Genomic DNA, 13,348 nt, shown 5'->3' with positions numbered 1-13,348 from the left:
AGGATAGTCAGTTGTATTTGCTTATAGTTGTAACAATTAAACACAATATATTAAGGTTAATTGTATTTATGGTACTTTTCATATGTAAATAAGTGTTCTAAAAAATAAGACAACTCAGTATGATGGAGAAACTAAATTTCTTTGTTGATCATATTGGCTTTCATCAATCCTAGAGTTATCTCCATATTAAATTAAAGCTCAGTGAAGTAGAAAAGTAGATTTCATTTCCATTGTTTTTATTTTGGCCTAGGAAATGGAGAGATGTACCATCACAGATATGCAAAGCAGCTGGTAGAAATACATCACTGGTTTCAAATATGCTTTACTTCAAAATTTTTACTTGTGAGTAGAGGTGGGGTTTTTTGGTTTGTTTTTGTTTTTTCAAATAGTTGCAAAACCCGTCCACAAAACTGAAATAAATTGAAATTTATTTCATGGTTACTTCAGAAAGCCTTTAATTTCCATAAGAATCCAATTTCGGTCATTGACGTCTTCAAAAGATAAAGAACAAACTCCCTAAGCACAGAGTTAGGAGAATGTCTTGTTAATATATAGGCAGATGCTTGCTATGACAACTAACAGTTAGAGATGAGTGCTACAGTACCTGGAGTTTCAATATTCTTTTCTCTTTACTACAATAGGTTTCACATGTGTATAGTTTTCTTCCTTATTGTTTGGAGCTGAGTTATTTGTCGATATCCTGTTTTCATTCTGTTTTTAAACTGTTGAGTAAAGGATGTGCGTATGTCATTTCTGATCTGTAACGTACTTGTCAAAACCAGGATTTTTTATAAATTGAGTCTGTTCACATTCATAAAAGGTATTATTTGAGCTTGTCATTTCCTTTATGAAAAGACCAGATTGGTATTTTACTAGTACTCAGTTTATTGACTAAATTGATGTTTCTGACTCTCTCTATTTGTGAATCTATAATCCTTTCCTTTCTATTTTTATAATTGTGTAGAGAAGCAGATGCAAAGAGAAATACTTTATTGCTGTCTCTTTAGCGCAGAACTTGACACCTACACAAAGGACATCTTTGCCAAATTTGATAAGAATGGTTGGTTACCATTATAGTATTATAACTAGTTTTTAAGCTCTCTTATGTTTTGATTTTGATTTTCAATTCCTTTTGATTCTTAACTTGTATTATTGCCTCATATTATGGTGTTCATCGGCCCACAAAACACACGGCATAAAAGATGTAATCCTCAAAATGTTAAGGAAGACAAGAATGATAGTAAACTTACCAAAGACCACAAATCCACTCCAACATGGGGTTTGTTTTAGATATATCTTTGCATATGCTTTCTCAGTGTGGTGTTCTGCCTCATTGTCTGAGGATAAAATCTTTTGTAGGTGAATTCTTGTTAATGTATGTCTATTGTCAAGATGCAATGCAGTAGAAGAGTGTATTCCCAACATCCTGATGACAATGTTAGTCAGTTACTCAAAGCTGATTTTAAGAAGTGCGCTGGTACCCCTGAATGGTATAATAGCTAAAATTAGAAGTAGGACTACAAGTTTTCAATATGCAAATAGCTGATTATTCTTTCTATTAGGAAATGGAATAGTATGCTAGAGTCTTTTTCCTTAATGTTTTAAAAGCAAGGTTAAAATGGCTTTTATATTGTAAAATTTAGTGTGCAAAGTGAGTGACTTGCAGTCCAAGAACTGTCCAAGTTCCATGAAATGCAACAGGAATGTGTTTTAATTATCTTAACTTCTAGTTAGAAGTAAATGTAATTATATATCTTTATAATAAAGTCTTAATCTGTTCACAATTATTTTATTCTTTATCTTCTCTGGTACTGACAATAATTATTTGGATCGACAGGATCTACTTTCTTCAAGAATAGTACAACTACTGCCTTTAGCCAGTCATCTGGTACCCTCTTGCTCTCATGCCTGCTTTTATAATTTTTTATAGCACTTGTCATGCCAGCTTTTAGCAGCTCCACTGTTATATTGTCAATACCTGCAGCTTTTCGTTTTTAAACTATTTCACTGCTCTTTCTATTTCTTCTTTTGGTGGTGGTTCATTGCATATCCATTCTGCATTGCAAGCTGCCCCATTCATCTAGCAGGCAAGTAGTAGTAGGCAAAAAACAGGGAAGCTTTAGACCAGGCCAAAGTTGTATCGATCACATATTCACACACCAACTGTTGATGGAGAATGGGGATTAAAGATGCCTGCTGTTTTCATTGACTTTACAAAGGCATTTGATTCTGTTTGGAGGGAAGCATTATGGAAAGTAGCAGTTATATGGCGTTCCAGATAAGATTATTACAATTATAATAGCTATGTAGGAAGACTCTTGCCATGCTGTAAGAATTAGTGGAAAATTAAGCAACTGGTTCAAGTCAAAGTTTGATGTAAGACAAGGGGGCATGGAATCACCATAATCTTTCATCCTGTTCTTAAAATGGATGTTAAGAATATTAGACAAATTGGAGGGTGTGACATTGGATGATCTAGAGTTAAGCTCCTTAGTTTGTGCATCATACAACTGGCAGACACGTTGGAATTAGTTATGATAATATTACTACCTTGGAAAACTGGTGAGTTGGCTTGGACTAACAGTCAATGCCAAGAAGTCAAGTGATTGTATCTTGGAAAAGTGAAACTAGATAAAGCATTGAAAGGCAGCAGCAATGAAGTTTTAGAACAAATAGAATCTTGTGTGTATCTAAGAAGCTTGATCATAGAATCATAGAAGATTATGGTTGGATGAGACCTCAGGAGGTCATCTAGTCCAACCCCCTGCTCAAAGCATGACCAATACCAACTAAATCATCCCAGCCAGGGCTTTGTCAAGCCAGGCCTTAAAAACCTCTAAGGATGGAGATTCCACCACTTCCCTAGGTAACCCATTCCAGTGCTTCACCACCCTCCCAGTGAAATAGTGTTTTCTAATATCCAGCCTAGTCCTCCCCCACTACAACTTGAGGCCATTGCTCCTTGTTCTGTCATCTGCCACCACTGAGAACAGCTGAGCTCCATCCTCTTTGGAACCCACCTTCAGGTAGTTGAAGGCTGCTATCAAATCCCCCCTCACTCTTCTCTTCTGCAGACTAAAGAAGCCCAGTTCCTTCAGCCTCTCCTTGTAAGTCATGTGCCCCAGCCCCCTGATCATTTTCATTGCCCTCCGCTAGACAGACTCTCTCCAATTTGTCTACATCCTATCAGTGTTGATAGCTCCATTAAGGATGAATTTAAAAGGAAATGTGTGTTAGCCGTGGGTGCTGCACAGAAATTGACAAAATTATGGACTGATGAAAAACATTACATTTGGTCCTAAAGTGAAAATTTATCAAACCAGTGTACTAACAGTATTACTTTGGGGTCTGGAAGCAGTGCGTTAAACAAAATAGCCATCAGGAAGCTGGAGGCAATAGCGATGAGAGTTCTTTGAAAAATGGTAGGTGTAAAGTGGAATGATTTTAAGACAAATGAAGTTAGAAAGAGAGTAGACTAAGTAATCAAGGGAACAGGATTGGCAATAGTAAAAAAGATTACAATAGTGGGGACACAGCAAAAGACAGATAAGATGTCAAAGAACACTGCAAACACAACTAAGGTCAGTCCTACTGAGCTGACCATTGACTAGATGATGGAACATAATACTCAGAGACGTGATCAGGCTGGGCTTAATGGAGGCACAAGCCATGGACAGGAATGAATATGGAAGTTGTACTGCTCCGTGTGCTTCCAAAGATGCTATGGAATGAAAGAAGAGAAGAGGTGGTAATGTCCAAAATATTCACGCTGAATATTTTACTATTCAAGTAGTCTCACTGATTCCCATTAGAATACTCACACAGTAAGGTAACACTCAACATGAGTAAAGGTATTAAAGTAGGGCCCACAACAATACATAACATTTATGTAGTATTTATACATTAAGGGCCAGGTTCTGATCTATTATACTTTATTGACTTTTGTACCTTATTTTTCAAATAGTCCCACTGAAGGTAATGGGATTACTTGTAGAGTAGAGCACTACTCAGTGAGAGTAAGAGTATCATTGTCTGGCCCTCACTAATTAGTCTCCTGACAGCTGTGTGGTATGGGGAAACTCCAGATATAGAGAGGTCTCTTTGCTTGTCTGAGACCACATGGTAAGCCATTAACTAAGTGAGGAATAGGAGCCCTGGCTCCCACTCCTACAGACATAGAACTAACTGTGCCTCTTCCATGGAAGGAAATTAGCCAGACTGCTTTTGTTTTTTATTTTACCAAAATATTTGTGTAGTTTAAATGTAATGCATTTGCAAGAGAATAATATTTTGTTTTACAGATTTAAAAGTCTATATTGCTCCTTTTTCTTTGTAGGCATGAGAATAGCTTCATTTCATTTGATGTCTGCTGTCTAATTCTGTTCTCTTTTGTCATAATCCTGTTGCAAATGCCCCCAGAATACTTAAAAGAACTATATATGCCCAATTGTACCACCCCTTATTTCAGGGGTGGGCAAACTTTTTGGCCTGAGGGCCACATCGGGGAATAGAAATTGTATAGCAGACCATGAATGCTTACAAAATTGGGGTTGGAGTGTGGTAGGGGGTGCAGGTTCTGGGATGGGGCTGGGGATGAGGAGTTTGGGGTGTAGGAGGGTGCTTTGGGCTGGACCGAGGGGTTCGGCGGACAGGAAGGGTATCTGGTAGGGCAGGGGTGTGGGAAGGGGTGCAGGTTCCAGCTGGGGATGCAGGCTCTGGGCTGGGGATGAGAGGTTTGGGGTACAGGAGGGTGCTCCAGGCTGGGATTGAGGGGTTTGGAGAGCGGGAGGGGAATCAGGGCTAGGGCAGGGGCTCAGGGGTGCAGGCTCCGAGCGGCACTTACCTCAAGCGGCTCCCAGAGCTACTGACATGTCCTTTCTCTGTCTCCTACACAGAGGCGCGGCCAGGCGGCTCTGCACACTGTGCCATCCTCAAGCACCACTCCTGCAGCTCCCATTGGAGCACCGGAGGGGGACATTGGAGCACGTAGGAGCCAGAGTGTGGTCATGCCGTGGCTTCCAGGAGCCGCGTGGTGCAGCCCCCATCTCACGATCCTGGCCAGAGTGGGGCTGAGCTGCGTGCTGCAGCCCCCATCCTAGCGCCCCGGCCAAAGCGCCAGAGCGGGGCCAAGCCACGTGATACGACCCCCCCGACCCAGAGCACCCCGACCCAGCACCCCGGCCAGAACGGGGCCAAGCTGTGTGGTGCAGCCCCTGACCCAGTGTCCCAGCCGGAGCGGGGCGAGCCCCAGTCCTCGCTCCCCAGCGGGAACTCTCTGGCCTGCCTTATTCCATATAACGTACTTCTCAAAAAATTACTTTCGTTTCATTCCATACCTTTGAATAACTGTGTGTTTGACAAGTTAAATCTACTTCATGAAAAAGTCTATGCCTCTAAATAATGGTAATTGTTAGTGCGCATGTATTCTGTAAACCTGGAAAGCACTTGTATACAGGGTTTATTATAATCACTTGAAAAACAAATGCTTCCAGCATAACACTCAATATAAGTCTGTCATATAACAGCTATGAAATCTTTCATGTAATAAATTAGAATACAGTAGCCTGAATAGTTTCTTCATGTCATCTTTTTTGAACATTGTGTGTTCAAACATAAGAGACATATTTTTTTAAGGTGCTTGGCAACTGACAATAATTATAAACCTCGCTAAAATGAATCAGTGAGTTCTAGTATGTCAGTTATTTTATTGAAATACAACACACAAACTTGCAGTGACAGATTGCTTTACGTACACCCAAAGCCTTGAAACCATGGAACTAAGTTAAAAGGGAGAAGTTTCCTGCATTCTTTATGGACAGCTCAGAAATGTTAAGGTATAGTAATTTCCCAAAAACATGGAATGTGTGACTGGCAGATCTGCCAATCTGTGGGTTGAGGCAACAGCATATGAGGATGTTGTTAAGCTTTTGCATTGGAGTGTAGGCTTGACGAAGCAGGTTACATGTTGGTTTTTTGCACCTGTTGGAGATAGAAGGGAAAGCATTATGGAATATATGTTGTTGACAACTTTGTAGATAGTATGAAGGAGGCAAAGAATGCAGGAAACTTTTCCCTTGATTTCTTATTTAATCTTTTTAAGGTTTTTAGGTGGTGAGGTGTTTCCTGATGCAAAATTGTCACTAAAAGTTTTTGTTTGTGTTAATTCCCTAGTGTTTTCATACTGGATTGGTGTACCTCAGTGGGTAGCTCACAGGGTCAGGGAGAGGAGAGCAGGGAGATGCATCTGGCTTGGAGTCAGAGGAGTAAACTGCAACACTAAATCCACTTCTGTCAGCGATGTTCCTCCTAAAATATGTGGTATGTCTCAGGAAGATCTTTGTCTCTATTTTGGCACTATTTAAAAGTTACTCAAAGTAAATATGCTAAAAGCAAACACCCGCATATATCAGTAATGACATAACCTGTCAGCTGGAGGCAACCTCCATGAAGGAGTCTGTATCATCACTCACTCCCCAAAACATGCCATAACTTCTCAGCTTCTATAAATTGGACACAGCAAGGAGCAGCTGTAACCACAAGGTACATGGTGGTACTCAAGCAGCAGGTCTACCTACTGTGCAACCTCTCATTCTGGGTCCCCTATCCCTGCCATTGGGAAGCATATCTCTTAACTTTCAAACTTTCTGATGTGTGACACCTGTAAACAAAACTCTGAAAAATAGTTGAAATGTGAAAAACCTGTATTTTGTTATCATGCCATAATTTATAGATTATAATGGTTTTTAAGTTTAAAAAATAACTGCTTTTAAAGGATGTTTTCTGACTGTGTGAATTAAATAAACTAGTTTTTCAAAAATAAGTTATATTGCATGCATTCATAACATCCTGTGATCTTGGTTGGCAGCAGGATTTGATCCCTGTCCCTGTAGATCCTCAGCTCAAACCTCTACCACTTCAGCAATGGGAGTAATTGCAAGTCTCTTTCTGGACCAGTCACCAGAGAAGGAGTTTACGCACATATTTCTAGTACATTATGTCTGTTTGCTAGACAGCACTAGACAATGTGGAAATCAGGAATCCTGTCTCTGGGAGGGCTGTGTAATATACTAGTTAGAGCAGGGATTTCAAACTCTCATCACCATGAGAGCCACTTGAGGACTAGTACATTGGCCTGAGGGCAGCATCACTGAAACCTTTTCATACAACGATACAAAAGTATAGTCAAAAATGAAAAAAATTAAGAGTAATATAGTATGCTGTTAGTATCCTGAGATGAAACCAATCTCAGTGTTGCTTGCAAATTGTACCACATTCCATACAAAAAACTACACTAAGAGAATGTTAAGACTGCACAGTTAAGCACACGTGCCAAAATTAGGGTTGTACACACAACTTTTTCTCTGTCCCTTTGAGACTATGTATTATCATGTAACCTTTAAATTACAGGGTCACTTACTGTTTCTCATATGATATATACTTTTTTCTACACCCTTAAATTGTATAGCATCTTACAGTGATTTTTCTATTGACTTTTATTGTGTTGTCACAGTAGCCCAATATATGCTTACTATCAAAGCACTTGCCACTTAATTTATGGGAAGTATGAGTGAGGGTGGGTAAATGTGTGTTGTGATGGGAAGCTGTGTTGATTTGTGCCTGGGTTGTTTTGTGCTGGGGGATTTTAATGGATTTATGTTGGTGGCAAATAAGGGGTGGTTGTGTTGATATGTGAGGTGGCAGTCGGGCCAAGTAATCCACCATTGGTGAAGTCCCCCTCATACAACCAATGAAACTGTAGCATGCAGATTAGCTATTGAGTAAGGGTGGTGATTGGTTGAGTTATCTCTCATATCACAATGGTCTAGTACTCTTGGCACAGCACAGACAGACACCTTTCTGTAGTTGTACACCAATTGTCAAGTCAAGATAGCTGAGAACTTCAAAATTGGTTGGTAACAGACTGCAGAACCCCCACTCCACCCCTTCCATGAGGCCTCGCTCTTGCCCCACCTCTTCCCACCCCTTCTCCGTCCCCATTCCAACCCCTTCCTCAAAGCCCCAACTCTGCTCCCTCCCTGCCCCTATTCCAACCCCTTCCCCAAATCCCCTCCCAGCCCCCACTTCTTCTCGGCCTCCTCCCCTTAGCATGCCGCGTCCCCACTCCTCCCCCCTCCCTCCTGGAAAGTCCTAAATGCTGGGAGGTAGGTGGAGGAGCGGGGACATAGGGTGCTGGGGAAGGGGCGGGGGGTGAGGTGAGCTTGGCTGCCGGTGGGTGAAGGAAGCACTCACGGAGTTGGCGCCTATGGCGGGCTGCAGGAAATAACTCCGCAGGCCGCGTGTTTGAGACCCCTGAGTTAGAGCTAGGGTGACAAAAGGATGTATATTTTTAAACAATATCTGAAAGACATTGTTGCGAAGTGGGTAATATTTGAGGCTACTAGAAACCTAGGTTCTATTCCTAACTGTGACTTCATGTAACCTCTATGTTGACTTATTTGTAAAGAGGTAGGTGGCGGTGGCTGATTGACATCTAGTACAGTAGCCATGGTCTCAGTTGATAAAGAGAATTGGCATGTAAACCTCCATTAGTATAAATGAGATTTAAACTGTGTCTGTGTATCTGTCTCTCTTTTTTTGCTTTGTAGCTGCAGTTGGAAAGATTGTGTGGTCTGAAGTCCTATGCAGACAACACTTTATCATATAAACTGCTATGGAGATGATATTGTTGGCAGAATTTAATATTTTTATTTCATATCAATGTATTCAAAAACAGTGATTGGAAAATTGAAGAAAAAAACCAAAATAGAAGGAGCTCCTGCTTCTTATTGGTACTGTCCTACTTAGCATATATAGAATAATGTGAAGTAAAAATTAGATCCCAGGAGCTTAAACATTTTTCGTAAAATGTGATTCAAAGAAAGATGAGACCCTTCACTCAAAAGTGGCCTTTTTGGACATTGCCAAAAAGTATAACTTGAATTTAGTAAAGCTTTTTATAATGTCTCGTAGATGGAGCTACTATAAGATGGGTGCATAATTGGTTGGAAAACCATTCCCAGGGAGTAGTTATCAGTGGTTCATAGTCATGCTGGAAGGGCATATCAAGTGGGGTCCCGCAGGGATCAGTTCTGGGTCAGATTCTGTTCAATATCTTCATCAATGATTTAGATAATGGCATAGAGAGTACACTTATAAAGTTTGCAGATGATACCAAGCTGAGAGGGGTTGCAAGTGCTTTGGAGGATAGGATTAAAATTCAAAATGATCTGGATAAACTGGAGAAATGGTCTGAAGTAAATAGGATGAAATTCAATAAGGTCAAATGCAAAGTACTCCACTTAGGAAGGAACTATCAGTTGCACACATACAAAATGGGAAATGACTGCCTCGGACGGAGTACTACAGAAAGGGATCTGGGGGTCATAGTGGACCATAAGCTAAATATGAGTGAATGTTGTAACACTGTTGCCAAAAAAAAAAAAAAGGCAACCATCATTCTAAGATGTGTTGTAAGCAAGACAGGAGAAGTAATTCTTCCACTTTACTGTGCACTGTTTAGCCTCAACTGGAGTATTATGTCCAGTTCTGGGTGCCGCATTTCAGGAAAGATGTGGACAAATTGGACAAAGGCCAGAGAAGAGCAATAAAAATGATTAAAGCTCTAGAAAACATGACCTATGAGGGAAGATTGAAAAAATTGGGTTTGTTTAGTCTGGAAATAGAAGAGAGGGGACATGATAACAGTTTTCAAGTATATAAAAGGTTGTTACAAGGAGGAGGTAGAAAAATTGTTTTCTTAACCTCTGAGGATAGGACAAGCAATGGGCTTTAAATTGCAGCAAGGGAGGTTTAGGTTGGACATCAGGAAAAACTTCCTAACTGTCAGGGTGGAATAAATTGCCTAGGGAGGCTGTGGAATCTCCATCATTGGAGATTTGTAAGAGCAGGTTCGACTAACACCTTTCAGAGATGGTCTACTTAGTCCTGCCATGAGTGCAGGGGACTAGACTAGATGACCTCTCAAGGTCCCTTCCAGTCCTATGATTATATGTGTATCAACCAGTCTGCACCAAACCAACATGAAAAAAATCGAATATTCTTACTTCTAATTTGTTTTTTACTACACTTCTCTAAAATAAAGATTCATTTACTGCTGTAAAAATGAAAATTTTGCTACAACTTTAACTATATCACTTACCACTCAACATAATGTGGCTTTCATCACATATTGATTTATTTTTTATTTCAACTTTTTAGTAATTTCAGAGATTATTGGTAGGTAAATATGCAATATTTGCATATGTAAAAATATAGCAAGAAAGAAAACCTAAATACCTCTTTATCAGGAAGTTTGTAAATTATTTATTAGCCATTATTATTTTCAAAAGTATAGAAATGACTCTGGAGCCTGAGTCTCATTTTCAAAAGCACCTAAATCTCATTAAAATCACTTCTGCACTTCTTAAACTTTCACCTACGTATATAATTAACTTATAATGTACTCGGCAAAGACACCAGAGATTCAAGAAAGATGACTATGGTGGTCAAGAATGGACCTGGAAAGAATACCATACATGGTGATACGCACCAGAGTGCAAGGAACTAGAAGTAGAGGAAAATCAAGAATGCATTGGATAGACACAATAAAAAATGACAGAACAAAAATGATTAAAGATTGACAAAGCCGTGAAGCTGGTACAAGATGGACAGGAGTGGGAAGAATTTATTTAGCCCCATTGTTGCTGATGGATGGGAATCACAGTACAAAATTTTTAACTCTTCTAAGCTTTATTGGTAGTTCCTCTAAACAACATGATAAAAAGCAATTGTCCCTCGTCTTACCCTACGAATAAATGACCTCCATTTTTTTTAAAGGTCTCATTCTACAAATTCCCATTATATAGCCCATCGCCCTTATGCTGTGGAGCAGTTTGACAGAGACACATCACACATATTATATGAAGTACAGCTATTTGGTAATTGAAGTAGTTTGTGTCTCTGTAAAGATGACTTTAATACAATGGATGTTTTGTTATAGGAAGAAGAGGTGTCATCTCAGTAAAAAAGACAAGGAAATATAGAGGCCTCTTGGAGCATTATAACACTAATTCTCTGCAAGGGTTCAGTGAACTTCCCAAGGTTGGTGGATTTTTCCACCAGTCTACCTAATCTTAGGTAAGTAAATTATCTCTCTCAATTTTATCTCCCCCCCCCCGACCCCCACCTACAGATACTTGATGCAGCTTTCAGAATTATTTTTTTAAGTGTTCTCTTCTGTTTTTCCTTTTCTCTTAAAGATAACCTGAATATAATCCAACAACATTAGATTTTTGTGCTGAGTGCCCCAGGTAACCAGGGTAAGAGGGACAATTCAGCTCATTAATTTAATACCTATATGTTTTTTCTTTCTTGGGTCCACCATATATAGCACTGCTGTGGATGGTTCTTGTTATCTATGGCATTTCAGGATGTATTGTTTTATTGATGCCACTCCCACCCTGGAACTCCACTGGGAAAGTATAGCCAGCCTATAGCCATAAAGTAAAGCCTGTTTGGTTATAGTCTTGTGATTTAATCTTTTTTAATATTCTTACTTTGTAATTGATTTATTTTAATAACTCTTTAATAAAATAAGAATATTAAGTGTTCAAAAAAATAAATAAAAAGAGGTCTTAGGTTACCTTTGTAAATAGAGGCCACAGAATTTCAACATGTGTTTTCTGCATCAAGCCCACAAATTCTGGTTGAGCTGGAGCATATCTTTTAGAAAGATGTCCAAATTTCAGCACAGTGCATGCTGGATATTGAATTTAAAATAGTCTTTAAAAGCTAAATTCTAAGCTAATTTTCTCAATGGCACTCTTACTCTGGTTACTTTAATGCTACTTGTAGATCACTTTTTGGCATTATTTGATTCATGTTTGTTTTCTGAAAATTGTGCTGAATTTCTCATTAGTCAAACTGTTAATCTAATTAGAATAGAATGTGATAGGAGGTGCTTTTTTTTTTAAACTGTTTGAACACACAGTACACAAAGCAAGTAGGAAAGCATATTTGCTGAAATGCCAAACATTTCTTAGAAATTCACTTCACAAACAGGTTACTCAATCATATGAATTTTTACAAAATGCAGAATGATACTAGAAGTAAATATAAAAATCAACTTTCCTTCTAGTTTTCCATTGTGTATATATAGTAGAAACTAATAAAAGGTAAACATTTTGCCAACCATCACCACGTAATTATCATAGTTATTTTCTAAGTAGAGGGGAAACTGTGGTAATTTCAGATGCTACCATGTGTGATACAATGCCAACTAGTTAATGGTGACAAGTGTAACTTACAGCGACCACAGTCTTGCGGGAATAGAACTCCCCCACTGATGTGAGGGAAGAGTCTGCATAACTACCTCTCTCCAGGCATCATTAGAGAGAGAAGCTCCCAGTCACAAGTTGGAGTGGTGATGTTTACATAAACGAGGCAACCCATTTCCATATCTTCCCTGGTGTTTGTCTGGAGTTTATTGCAGCCCCTAGCCAGTAAAAGCTTTCCTTAGTAGAGGAGAAAGAACCAGATGCAGAATTGCAACCAGTTGCTGACTGGATGGCAGGGAGCTTATTCACAAGAAATCATTCTCCTGATTAAATATTTCTTACCTTCCAATTCTGTGGCTGCTCTGCTTGTTTTGTTTTTGTTTTTGTTCTTTTTTTAAATATCTGGAGAAATGGTCTGAAGTAAATAAGATGAAATTCAATAAGGACAAATGCAAAGTACTTCACTTAGGAACGAACTGTCAGTTGCGCACACACAAAATGGGAAATGACTCCCTAGAAAGGAGTACTGCAGAAAGGGATCTGGGGGTCATAGTGGATCACAAGCTAAATATGAATGAACGGTATAACCGTGTTGCAAAAAAAGCAAACCTCATTCTGGGATGTATTAGCAGGAGTGTTGTAAGCAAGACACAAGAAATCATTCTTTCAGTCTACTCCATGCTGATTAGGCCTCAACTGGAGTATTAGAGCATGAGCTTTCGTAGGTGAATACTCACTTCATCGGATCCGACGAAGTGGGTATTCACCCACAAAAGCTCATGCTCCAATACGTCTGTTAGTCTATAAGGTGCCACAGGACTCTGCTGCTTTTACAGATCCAGACTAACACGGCTACCCCTCTGATACTTAACTGGAGTATTGTGTCCAGTTCTGTGTGCCACATTTCAGGAAGGATGTGGACAATTTGGAGAAGGCCTAATCAGCATGGAGTAGAGCAGAAGAATTATTGCTCTTGTCTTGCTTACAACATTCCTGCTAATACATCCCAGAGTGATATTCACTTTTTTTGCAACAGTGTTACACTGTTCACTCATATTTAGCTTGTGAGCCAC

At 39.5% G+C, this 13,348-nt stretch overlaps 1 protein-coding gene across 7 annotated transcripts in view; it reads left to right on the top strand.

The window, feature by feature from the left end:
• The window catches only part of MBD5 (methyl-CpG binding domain protein 5), a 221,071-nt gene that overhangs the window by 106,959 nt on the left and 100,764 nt on the right, over positions 1–13,348 (top strand). For 4 of the 7 annotated variants that reach the window (XM_039493824.1, XM_039493821.1, XM_039493823.1 and 1 more), the window contains one exon: positions 11,000–11,136. The gene's annotated coding sequence lies outside the window, so the exon portion shown is untranslated. Of the gene's footprint in view, positions 1–6,868; positions 6,988–7,852; positions 7,910–10,999; positions 11,137–11,258; positions 11,319–13,348 lie in introns of those variants that run through there. The other 3 variants (XM_039493826.1, XM_039493822.1, XM_039493825.1) reach the window with 3 other exon arrangements.

This window comes from Mauremys reevesii, linkage group 11, assembly GCF_016161935.1.
Source record: "Mauremys reevesii isolate NIE-2019 linkage group 11, ASM1616193v1, whole genome shotgun sequence".
Classification (NCBI taxonomy): Eukaryota; Metazoa; Chordata; order Testudines; family Geoemydidae; genus Mauremys; species Mauremys reevesii.
This window is presented reverse-complemented; position numbering and strand designations above follow the sequence as displayed.